Here is an 11,849-nt window from a genome sequence, read left to right as displayed (position 1 = left end):
ATCTCTCTGAACTTTAGACAGGATAAGTGTATGTCCTCCCTCCACTAAACATGTGGCCCCTCATAAACTAACTAACTGTCTCTCTCTCTCTCTCTCTCTCTCTCTCTCTCTGTCTCTCTCTGTCTGTCTCTCTCTCTCTCTCTCTCTCTCTCTGTCTGTCTGTCTCTCTCTCTGTCTCTCTCTGTCTCTATCTCTCTGAACTTTAGACAGGATAAGTGTATGTCCTCCCTCCACTAAACATGTGGCCCCTCATAAACTAACACACACAACACACACACACACACACACACACACACACACACACACACACACACAATGCTGTTTTCCCATTTTAGAAAGGTATGGAAAAAATGAATGCTTCACTGGTTTGGTTTAAAAATACATTCAGTGAAGTGCACTTCCAGTTAAAAATCATTTATGGAGGGAGTATTTTTACATTTGACATTTTAGTCATGTAGCAGATGCTCTTATCCAGAGCGACTTTCACAGGATCAATTAGGGTGCTTTTCACCTAGTCGGCTCTGGAATTCGAACCTTTCTGTTACCTGCCGCTCACCATGTTTTTAGTATGGTTGACAAAATGGAACTGGGAGGCCTACTGCTTGAGGTTTCATTTCCAAGATGGTGAACAGAATTGTTAGGGCGGCAGGGTATCCTAGGGGTTAGAGCGTTGGACTAGTGACCGGAAGGTTGCAAGTTCAAATCCCTGAGCTGACATGGTACAAATCTGTTGTTCTACCCTTGAACAGGCAGTTAACCCACTGTTCCTAGGCTGTCATTGAAAATAAGAATTTGTTCTTAACTGACTTGCCTAGTTAAATAAATAAAGGTAAAAAAAAATGTTTGACTTCAAATCTATGGAGACATTCTGTTGGTGTGAATGAATCTTTCTATGTCCTTGTGCACTGCTAGTTTTACTGTGATGTTACGTTGGTGGTGATAATTGGACAATTATTTACTTGATTCTGGGTAGTACTGTGGCGGCCATGAAATTTTGTCAGGTGGTTATTGTCATGCAAAATACTGCCGGTCTCACAGTAATTGACACGGTAATTAACATAAACACATTTAGCATCTCCAGGCCTCCACAAACCTGAAAGCCGTTGATGCATGCCTTTGGAACGTCTACATTTAAAAAGTATAATACATCTATTTGATGCACACATGTCACGTTCTGACCTTTATTTCCTTTGTTTTGTTGTTATTTAGTATGGTCAGGGCGTGAGTTGGGGTGGGCAGTCTATGTTTGTTTTTCTATGATTTTGGTATTTCTATGTTTCGCCTAGTATGGTTCTCAATCAGAGGCAGGTGTCATTAGTTGTCTCTGTTTGAGAATCATACTTAGGTAACCTGGGTTTCACTGTGTGTTTGTGGGTGATTGTTCCTGTCTCTGTGTTTTCACCAGATAGGGCTGTTTTTTCCACATTTCTTGTTTTGTTAGTTTATTCATGTATAGTGTCTTTATATATTAAAACATGAATAACCACCACGCTGCGTTTTGGTCCGCCTCTCCTTCACCTCAAGAAAACCGTTACAACACCATCACAATAAATCCATTGTTTATTTTAGGCAGGTCTAAAGAAACATTAGGATATGAAGAAAATGTATTTCATAAGAACAGAATATGAGTTGGAAAACTGTATTTTATCTGGCCAGGCTTGTTCATTTAGCAGACAATATACTTTATTCCTAGTTATACTTGATTCAGTGCTTACTGAGGTATAGCCTACTGTGTCAACTGAAATGTCATTTTAGGAATGCCCTTCTATGTGGTATGCCTACAATTGGTAAAACACAAAAAAAAAGACTGCCAGTCTGGACAGGACAAAAAAAACATTGACGTTGGTCAGCGCTTACTGCGGTGTAGCCTACCATATCTGCCCGCGATGTCATTTCATGAATGCCCGTCCATGTGACAGGGCCACTGTTTGTAAAACTGGCTGTTGCATTGGCTTTTTTAGTCCTGATTCCTGTGACTAATACATTTGGCTCTTTAAGCTCTGAATATCAGCTATCCAACTTTATCAGGAGTTATCCTGTGACTATTTGCAATGTGTTTTACACAATGGGAACTACAGAAGTATTGCATTTTTTTCTACGATTAACGTTAGCTCGTAAGAAATGTACGGATACAAACTTGAAAACACTGATCATTACAATTTAGACCACGGGGATGAAACTCCTGGACAGAGTAGCCTGACTGTCCATATTGTCCATTTTAATTTGACCTGTACTGTTTTTAGAATATGTTTGTTAACATGTCAGCACATGTTTATGTTAGATGATATTTTTTACGGGATGTTGCTGGAGCGCTGCAGCGAACCGTCTCTCCAACAGAACACTGGAGAGGTGCACTGGGAATGGACAATATTCATATTTTGCTTCCCTGCCTTTGACAAAGTGGGCACTTCTTCTCACAGTGCGTCTTGATCAGTTTAGCTCAGAAAATCCTGCCCTCGTCCATCTGCCTAAGAGCCAATTTATGCTTGATCCGAAAATGTGGTCGGAGGCGCTGTATGAATGGTGACGCAATGGCCAAACTGAGCTCTGTGCCTCTAGAAATGGTGTAACAATGCGGAGGGCTCTGTATAGCTCCACATTGACATGATTGGTTGACCGTAGGTGGGGCGGGAGGTCCTGTATGAACACAAACTTGCTTCCTTGACAACTTCCTTCAAAACAGCTCTGCTCAACAGTTGCGCAATGCTCCGTGAAACGCAAGAAGTATGAACGCTCTGACTTCTGCAGAGGCTACACAGCCAATGCAGACATCAGATTGACCATGGATTGCCTGTCATCCTCAGGCTGGCCCTGAGTGCACATACGAAGTGAGGGTGTTGAGGGTGGAAGGGATCATTTGAAACAGGTCATATACATTAGAAATCAAAACATATCAAATCAAATCAAATTTTATTTGTCACATACACACATGGTTAGCAGATGTTAATGCGAGTGTAGCGAAATGCTTGTGCTTCTAGTTCCGACAATGCAGTAATAACCAACATGTAATCTAACCTTACAATTCCACAACAACTACCTTATACACACAAGAATATGTACATAAAGATATATGAATGAGTGATGGTACAGAACGGCATAGGCAAGATGCAGTAGATGGTATCGAGTACAGTATATACATATGAGATGAGTAATGTAGGGTATGTAAACATTATATTAAGTGGCATTGTTTAAAGTACATATTCTTCATCCCTTTACACTTGTGTGTATAAGGTAGTAGTTGTGGAATTGTTAGGTTAGATTACTCGTTGGTTATTACTGCATTGTCGGAACTAGAAGCACAAGCATTTCGCCACACTCGCATTAACATCTGCTAACCATGTGTATGTGACAAATAAAATGTGATTTGGTTTGAAAATGTATCACCATACAGCAGCATACTGTTCCTTCACATTAACACCATTATTTAGCTGTAAAAATACAGTAACATGTTTTAGATTTACTGTATTTTCACCATAACTAGACAAAAACATCCAGGGGACCATGGCACAACGTTTAAAAAACTTTCTTGGGGACGTCCCTTTAACAAACCGGGAACAAGACAAAACCTGCAGGGAATCATGATTGTTTAAATTAAATTAATATACAGTTAATTATGCCTTGTACAGTAACATATTATCACATTAATGTGACATAAAATCACGTGACCACAAGATCAAATGTGAAACACGTGATCACGTGAAATTCACGTGGTTTTTCCGTAAGGGTCATGCTTCTATTTTTCCAGATTTGTCCAGCACACTCTTTAAGCCATGAACCCAGTGAAGAACAGTCTGCATTGTGTCTTTCTGAAGCACTGCAAGATTAACCATGCTGAGATCCACTTAGGCTTCACCATAACAGTTGTCAGCTTTCATAAAACATGACTCAATTTGGGGCCAGGTCAGGCTTATTATTGCTAATGGCACAAGATTTGTGCGCCCACATCGACTCTAGACATGTGATGCGTTAAGTCGATAGCTCCTGTTTAGCCAAAACAGTCCCTCCCCTCATGTGAATTCATGTGCACCTCTTCTTGGGTAAACAACATTTAAAAGCCCATTAAAGGCTGTTGTAACTCACTCACTCACACTGGGATGGTAACAGAGACAGTCCTCGGGTACTGAATAAATAAGGGAGAGTAGAGATAAAAGGAGGAGGGAGGAGAGAGAAAGGAGGAGGAGAGAGAGAGAGAAAGGAGGAGGGAGAGAGAGAAAGGAGGAGGGAGAGAGAGAAAGGAGGGAAGAGAGAGGAGGGAGGGAAGAGAGAGGAGGGAGAAAGGAGGAGGGGAGAGAGAGAAAGGAGGGAAGAGAGAGGAGGGAGGGAAGAGAGAGGAGGGAGAAAGGAGGGAGGGAGAGAGAAAGGAGGAGGGAGAGAGAGAAAGGAGGAGGGAGAGAGAGAAAGGAGGGAAGAGAGAGAGAAAGGAGGAGGGAGAGAGAGAAAGGAGGGAAGAGAGAGGAGGGAGGGAAGAGAGAGGAGGGAGAAAGGAGGAGGGAGAGAGAAAGGAGGAGGGAGAGAGAGAAAGGAGGAGGGAGAGAGAGAAAGGAGGGAGAGAGAGAGAAAGGAGGAGGGAGAGAGAGAAAGGAGGGAAGAGAGAGGAGGGAGGGGAGAGAGAGGAGGGAGAAAGGAGGAGGGAGAGAGAAAGGAGGAGGGAGAGAGAGAAAGGAGGAGGGAGAGAGAAAGGAGGGGAGAGAGAGAAAGGAGGGAGAGAGAGAGAAAGGAGGAGGGAGATAGAGAAAGGAGGGAAGAGAGAGGAGGGAGGGAAGAGAGAGGAGGGAGAAAGGAGGAGGGAGAGAGAAAGGAGGAGGGGGGAGAGAGAGAAAGGAGGAGGGAGAGAGAGAAAGGAGGAGGGAGAGAGAAAGGAGGAGGGAGGAGAGAGAAAGGAGGAGGGAGAGAGAGAAAGGAGGAGGGAGAGAGAGAAAGGAGGGAAGAGAGAGGAGGAGGGAGGGAGAGAGAGGAGGGAGGGAAGAGAGAGGAGGGAGAAAGGAGGAGGGAGAGAGAAAGGAGGAGGGAGAGAGAGAAGGAGGAGGAGGGAGAGAGAGAAAGGAGGAGGGAGAGAGAGAAAGGAGGAGGGAGAGAGAGAAAGGAGGAGGGGAGAGAGAGAAAGGAGGAGGGAGAGAGAAAGGAGGAGGGAGGAGAGAGAAAGGAGGAGGGGAGAGAGAGAAAGGAGGAGGGAGAGAGAGAAAGGAGGAGGGGAGAGAGAAAGGAGGAGGGAGAGAGAAAGGAGGAGGGAGGAGAGAGAAAGGAGGAGGGAGAGAGAGAAAGGAGGGAAGAGAGAGGAGGGAGGGAGAGAGGGAGGGAGAAAGGAGGAGGGGGAGAGAAAGGAGGAGGGAGAGAGAGAAAGGAGGGAGAGAGAAAGGAGGAGGGAGAGAGAGAAAGGAGGAGGGAGAGAGGGAAAGGAGGAGAGAGGAGAGAGAAGAGGAGAAGAAGGGACAGGACAGGAGTAGAAGATCATGCTGACTGGTTGTTGGACCGTCTATCACGTCTGATAGAGCATCCACACAGTAGTGTTGTAGTGAACCAGAACCAGTGGCATCATTAGCAGCGGCCAGGCCTGTCCAGTAAAGAGCAGCACTGAGGACGGAGGAGGACGCTTGATGAATGCCCACCTTTAATGAAATCACTAATGCCAACCTTTCCAGCTCTTTTTATTAACCATGAGTGTGTGTGTGTGTGTGTGTTTCACCCCCACCATCAGGCCTCTTTTACTGGGGGATCAAATTAACCTTTGTGTAAACACCCAGAGGACATGTCTGATTTATGTGAGAGAGTGAACAAGAGAAAAAGAAAATAGAGAAAGAGAGTGATTGTATTCTTCTTCTCCCTCATGCACGGAACGTCCCGTTGGTAATTTACTCAGATGACAAATGTGCTTCTTTCATTACGCCACTCTGGTCAAACTAAAAGGCTACTTATCACCTGCCGCCGAGCCAAATGGACACACAGATGGTGACCTGTGGAATGGATGGAACCATTGAGAGGCATGTGTTTGTTGTTCGGGGAGGCTTTACCTGGGGGGACCCGTCAGAACCCTGCTCTCTGGTCTTCCTGGCTAGTCTCTTCTTCTTCTTGTGCAGCGGTTTAGACTCCAGAATCATCTCCTCCAACTCAAAGGTGGGGTCGCAGTTCAGCCTCCGCCTCTGGAAGAGGAACAGAGGATGAAGCTTTTATTCTGGAGAGAGAGGCTGTCCATTCAGTCCATCGACCCTCCCCATCTCTCTATAATCAGACATCATTACAGGAAATTCACTCTAGAATCAGAATCAGATCCTTTCATTTCCAGCTACTAACGTGTCCTAACAGATGTATTGTTAAAGAGATTGAACAGGATTTTATGCACTTAAAACCATATTGTAACATATTGTACGAATTGAAGTTACTGTTTGTATGCCAAAGAATCTCCCAGGACTGAATGGGATGTGTGAGATAACGAGCTGCAGTAGTTCTGGTCTTTGGGTTTGCCTGACTGCTTATATGGATGTATCAGGACTGGGCGAAGGCGGTACTTAAACTGCTTTGCTTCGAGTGCTTCGCACGTGTGCCCACAAGGGGGCTTTGGCTAAGACTTTCCTTTTGCAAGGGTGGAGACTTGGCAAAATGCTGGAACTCTCCATTTCTAACATGTATAGGCTCAGAAGTTAATTACGCAGCTGACCAAATTACGCAAAATTTTACTTCAGGGTTAACCCGAGATCATGCAGGACGTAACATATCATACGAAATGGATGACGTTATACACAATTGTGGACAATTTTTCGGGGACCCATTTTGGCTATTGAGCGCTACTTTCAAAACTATTGGCTGAAATGAAACAACACCTTTATAACGCATCTTTAACCGATGACTGACGCTAGTGTTATTATCATTTACATTTACATTTAAGTCATTTAGCAGACGCTCTTATCCAGAGCGACTTACAAATTGGTGAATTCACCTTCTGACATCCAGTGGGGAACAGCCACTTACAATATATGTGTATGTATATGTATATATGTATGTATGTGTGTGTGTGTATATATATATATATATATATATATATATATATATATATATATATATATATATATATATATATATATATATATATATACACATATATATATATATATACATACACACATTTATCAGTCTGAACCTGATAGAGACTGACTTGAAAGTAGTCTTCTTGAATCAATGTTTGAAGCAGAAGATGCTCCGCTCCCTGGCACCAAATGTTACCATGCCAACAGAACAGCTTGACCTCCTGCATGGCATCTTATGACGCCACTACCTTGCATGCATAATTTTACCTGCCTGTCAAACACTTGCTCCCTAACACCTGAGGAGGTGCTGAGGCAGTGAGTGTGTGTGTGTGTGCGTGTGGGAGACTTGAGCTCCAATGACCAGTAACAGCCTTCTCAGACCAGCAGGGGGCCGTCTGGACGTGCATGTCTGTCTGGGCTGTGGGAGCGTTGTGGGAGCGTTGTTGTGGTCTGACTCACGTTGGGGATGAAGCCGGGGGAAGCTGTTTGTTGAGCACGGAGTCCCAGTTGACGTCAGACAGCAGGTCCAGTTCCTGTAGCTCAGCCAGGCAGGACACTCGCTGGTGCACGTCAATACACAGCAACTAGAGAAGAGTAATAGGAGGTGCAGGAGGAGGAGAAGAGGAGTAGCAGGAGGCCGTGGAGATTACAGGAGGATGAGGAGCAGGAGAAAGAGGAGAGAACAGGAAGAATAAACAGGAGGAAGAGGAGAGGACAGGAGTTGGGGAGAGGAACATTTCTGAGCTTTAAAGCAAGCACATCTGACACACCACATGCACCACAGGAATGTAGATGAGGGGTGTGGTGGTAGGCTATGGGAGCGCTGAGCTATGCAACAGTATGACTGCAGTGAAGAATGTCCAACATAGAATCTGATCATTTACAGTAGCCTTGTAGGTTTACTATTATAACCAAAGGAGATGGCATCAATGACCCACAAATCAATCAGCATAGCATGTAATAACAATATTAGTCATTCAAGGAATATAGGGGTCAAATATAACTCTAGTTCAAGTAAACAAGGTCTTGGTCCAGAGGTCGCCAATTTTCAATAAGATACAGTATAATAACAATGTATGATTCATTCAGGGAATGTAGGGGTTAAATTTAAGGTCACCAGGCACCTATAGTAAGTTTGTAGATATTTCTGTACCTTTCTGAGCAGAGACTTGATCTCCAGAGACCAGGCCATGGGGTAGCTTGGGTTGACCTTGTGGAACATCTGGAGGATCTCATTGGCCGGCATGCTGGAACGCATGATGTACGGCCTCTGGAGGACCAGGGCGTAGCATTATTATCCCACAGAGGTTGTCGAGGTCACCGGGTCCTCATACATACAGATATACATGCAGAAGTCCATCAAACTGCCTGAAGAGAAAAGTCTAAATGTGGGTTTCCAGGTCTAGTAGTAGACCAGAGCAGATCAGCCTTATGCTCTGTTCTCTCTCTCAGGGGAGAGACCCTTTTCCTGTGTTTTGGATAGATGATGGGTGGGGCTGTGACGGTGATTGATGTGTGGTGCTTTAGGGACACCAGGGCTCGCTGCCACTGATAGTCAAGCACAACAAGGCCTGAGGAGAGCTGGGGAGACGGGGCTCAAAGTCCAGCAGGGCCTGAGGAGAGCTGGGGAGACGGGGCTCAAAGTCCAGCAGGGCCTGAGGAGAGCTGGGGAGACGGGGCTCAAAGTCCAGCAGGGCCTGAGGAGAGCTGGGGAGACGGGGCTCAAAGTCCAGCAGGGCCTGAGGAGAGCTGGGGAGACGGGGCTCAAAGTCCAGCAGGGCCTGAGAAGTGCTGGGGAGACGGGGCTCCAAGTCCAGCAGGGCCTGAGGAGAGCTGGGGCTCAGAAGGCTGCTATACAGCCTGATCCTGTCAAGTACCCAGCAGGGGCTTAGTGGTAGTCCCTCCCCTACCTGTCTTTTCCTCTCTTAACTAAATTAATGCACCAGGGTAACCATAGCCTGGTCCCTGATCTGTTGGCAAAACAACACAAATGGACCTAGGACCAGGCTAGGGTAATCACACCCCCATCTGAACAGTGAAGCTGGGCTAGACGGGTATTTTATTTCCATGGTTATATTAAGGGGTCACCTCAAGGGCGGGCTCAGAGAGAAAGGTGTTGTTACAGTCCCTTCTTCTCTTACTTAAAGGGCTATTCTAGGAGCAGGAAAATCATGTATTGTAGGTTTTAGGATGCGTTATTCACATGCAGGGATGTGCTGAACTGTGTTTCTGTACCTGTCCTCGCAGCAGCTCGTAGGCAGTGACACCCAGAGACCACCAGTCCACAGAGAAGGAGTAGCCCGGATGTGTCCCCTCGTGTGGCTGAAACAGCTCCGGGGCTGGGGAGGGAGGAGGGGAGAGACGGAGGGAGAGAGAGAGAGAGAGAGAGAGAGAGAGAGAGAGAGAGAGAGAGAGAGAGAGAGAGAGAGAGAGAGAGAGAAGCCAAACAGCTGTTATTATTACACAACAAGACTGGAGACTGAATTAGTGGTAGTACTGATAAAACAAACTTTCAAATGGAACCCATCAAAACTGCTACTAACAGCTTACATAAAACTGCCATAGAACTGAGCACTTCGAAGCCCACCCTGTAAATAGGACTCAGGTCCTTCAGACAACTAAATTCATCTTCCTGGAGAGCCCCACTATCTGAAAACCTGTGTAACAGTATAACTTTAGACCGTCCCCTGGCCCATACCCGGGCGCGAACCAGGGACCCTCTGCACACATCAACAACAGTCACCCACGAAGCATCGTTACCCATTGCTCCACAAAAGCCACGGCCCTTGCAGAGCAAGGGGAACTACTACTTCAAGGTCTCAGAGCAAGTGACGTCACCGATTGAAACGCTATTCAGCGCGCACCACCGCTAACTAAGCTAGCGTTTCACATCCGTTACACTTGGAATATGAAATATTGAATTATAGATCATCTGGACACAAATGGACAAGAGTCATTTTTAAACATCCTCTCCTCCTCCATCCCTCCAGCCTACATCTCATCTGTTCTCTCCTGCTTTCTCTGCGTCAGTTCCACTTAACTGCTCCATCAGTCACGCCACTTAATCATGTTGGACGAGACTCACCGGTCGCCGAGGACCCAGGGTCAATGAACTCCACATTCTAATCCGTCTGTAATTCTATTACTTTGCATCGAAACCCCCAGAGCAGAAGGAACAATATTGATCCTGTCTGAGAAGAAGAACATCTAAGGAACATGAGCATCCACATTGGAAGGGAGGTAGATATAGTTCCTCTGGAACTAGGAAGATGCAGTACTGTAGCATTGAGCTGTGTCATCATTCCATTAGCTCAGTGGTATAAGTTAGTGTAGTTATTTACCCATGTATGGTTTTGTCCCTGCGATAGATGTGGCTCTTAGATCGTCTTTGACGATGGCAGCGATGTTGAAGTCTGTCAGGTGACAATGTCCTGTAGAACAGAAACCGGGGTGAAAAAAAAGTTATATTCGATATTCTCAGTTACAATTGATTTGAAACAAGGTTTATAGGCAGCCTCCTTAAGGTAGCATACAGGTATCAAGCTACTAAAACTGTCTGTACCTTGTGGCCTATTATTCTGGGTGGGAGCCTGAGTGATTCAGGCATTTATTAATAGGGCATTCTGTGTGTTCCAACCCAGAGTTCATTCTGGCTGCATTCATAATGTGGACGCTGATGCTGTGTGGTAATGATTTGGTTGGGGGTGAAGCGGTGTGGCTCCAGCAGGTTGCAGAGGGAATAGCAGCCTCAGTGCCTGCTGCCAAAGTCATCGGCTCACCTTGCTGTCTGTGTGTGTGTGTGTGTGTGTGACCTGAAGCTTTTGCCATACAGTGACTGAACATCTGACTTTATTAGCGTGTGTGTGTGTGTGTTTTATTCAGCAAAGAAATGTTTTGGTTGATGGGTGATGGGTGTCCCCCCCCACCCCCTCTGTTCCTTACAGATAATAGAGCGGCAGGTATCGTAGTGGTTAGAGCGTCGGGATCGAATCCCTGAGCTGACAAGGTAAAAATCTGTCGTTCTGCCCATGAACAAGGCAGTTAACCCACTGTTCCCCAGTAGGCCATCATTGTAAATAAGAATTTGTTCTGAACCAACTCGCCTAGTTAAATAAAGGTTACGTTTAAAATAGAGGAGTCAAAGGGTGACAACTCTCTTTTTTTGTCACTCTCTCTCTCTCTCTCTCTCTCTCTCTCTCTCTCTCTCTCTCTCTCTCTCTCTCTCTCTCTCTCTCACTCTTTCCATTTCTCTCCCCACCTTGTTCTCTCTATTCTCTGTAGTTCTGAGAGATTCAGGGCAGCAGCACCAGACAGACCATGGGCAGTGAGTGCTTCCTGTGTTTTGGGCTCCAGTGCTGTTCCTATAACCCATATGGCTGCTGTTTGATTCTGGCCTCTGTTGTATACCAATTAAACCCCTTGGTGTATACCAACTAACCCCTCTGATGTATACCAACTAACCCCTCTGGTGTATACCAACTAACCCCCTCTGGTGTATACCAACCCCTCTGGTGTATTCCAACCCCTCTGGTGTATACCAACGAAATCCCTTGGTGTATACCAACCCCTCTGGTGTATACCAACTAACCCCTCTGGTGTATACCAACCCCTCTGGTGTACACCAACCCCTCTGGTGTATACCAACCCCTCTGGTGTATACCAACCCCTCTGGTGTATACCAACTAACCCCCTCGGTGTACACCAACCCCTATGGTGTATACCAACTAACCCCTCTGGTGTATACCAACCCCTCTGGTGTATACCAACTAACCCCCTGTGGTGTATACCAACCCCTCTGGTGTATACCAACTAACCCCCTCTGGTGTATAC

At 45.7% G+C, this 11,849-nt stretch overlaps 1 pseudogene; it reads right to left on the bottom strand.

Annotated features, from left to right (window-relative positions):
- Window positions 1–6,008: 6,008 nt before the first annotated feature.
- Window positions 6,009–10,450, bottom strand: LOC135535023 (serine/threonine-protein kinase 32A-like; annotated as a pseudogene).
- Between the last annotated feature and the right edge of the window lie 1,399 nt (window positions 10,451–11,849).

The sequence above is a fragment of the Oncorhynchus masou genome, unplaced genomic scaffold (genome assembly GCF_036934945.1).
Source record: "Oncorhynchus masou masou isolate Uvic2021 unplaced genomic scaffold, UVic_Omas_1.1 unplaced_scaffold_4332, whole genome shotgun sequence".
In the NCBI taxonomy this organism is placed as follows: Eukaryota; Metazoa; Chordata; class Actinopteri; order Salmoniformes; family Salmonidae; genus Oncorhynchus; species Oncorhynchus masou.
This window is presented reverse-complemented; position numbering and strand designations above follow the sequence as displayed.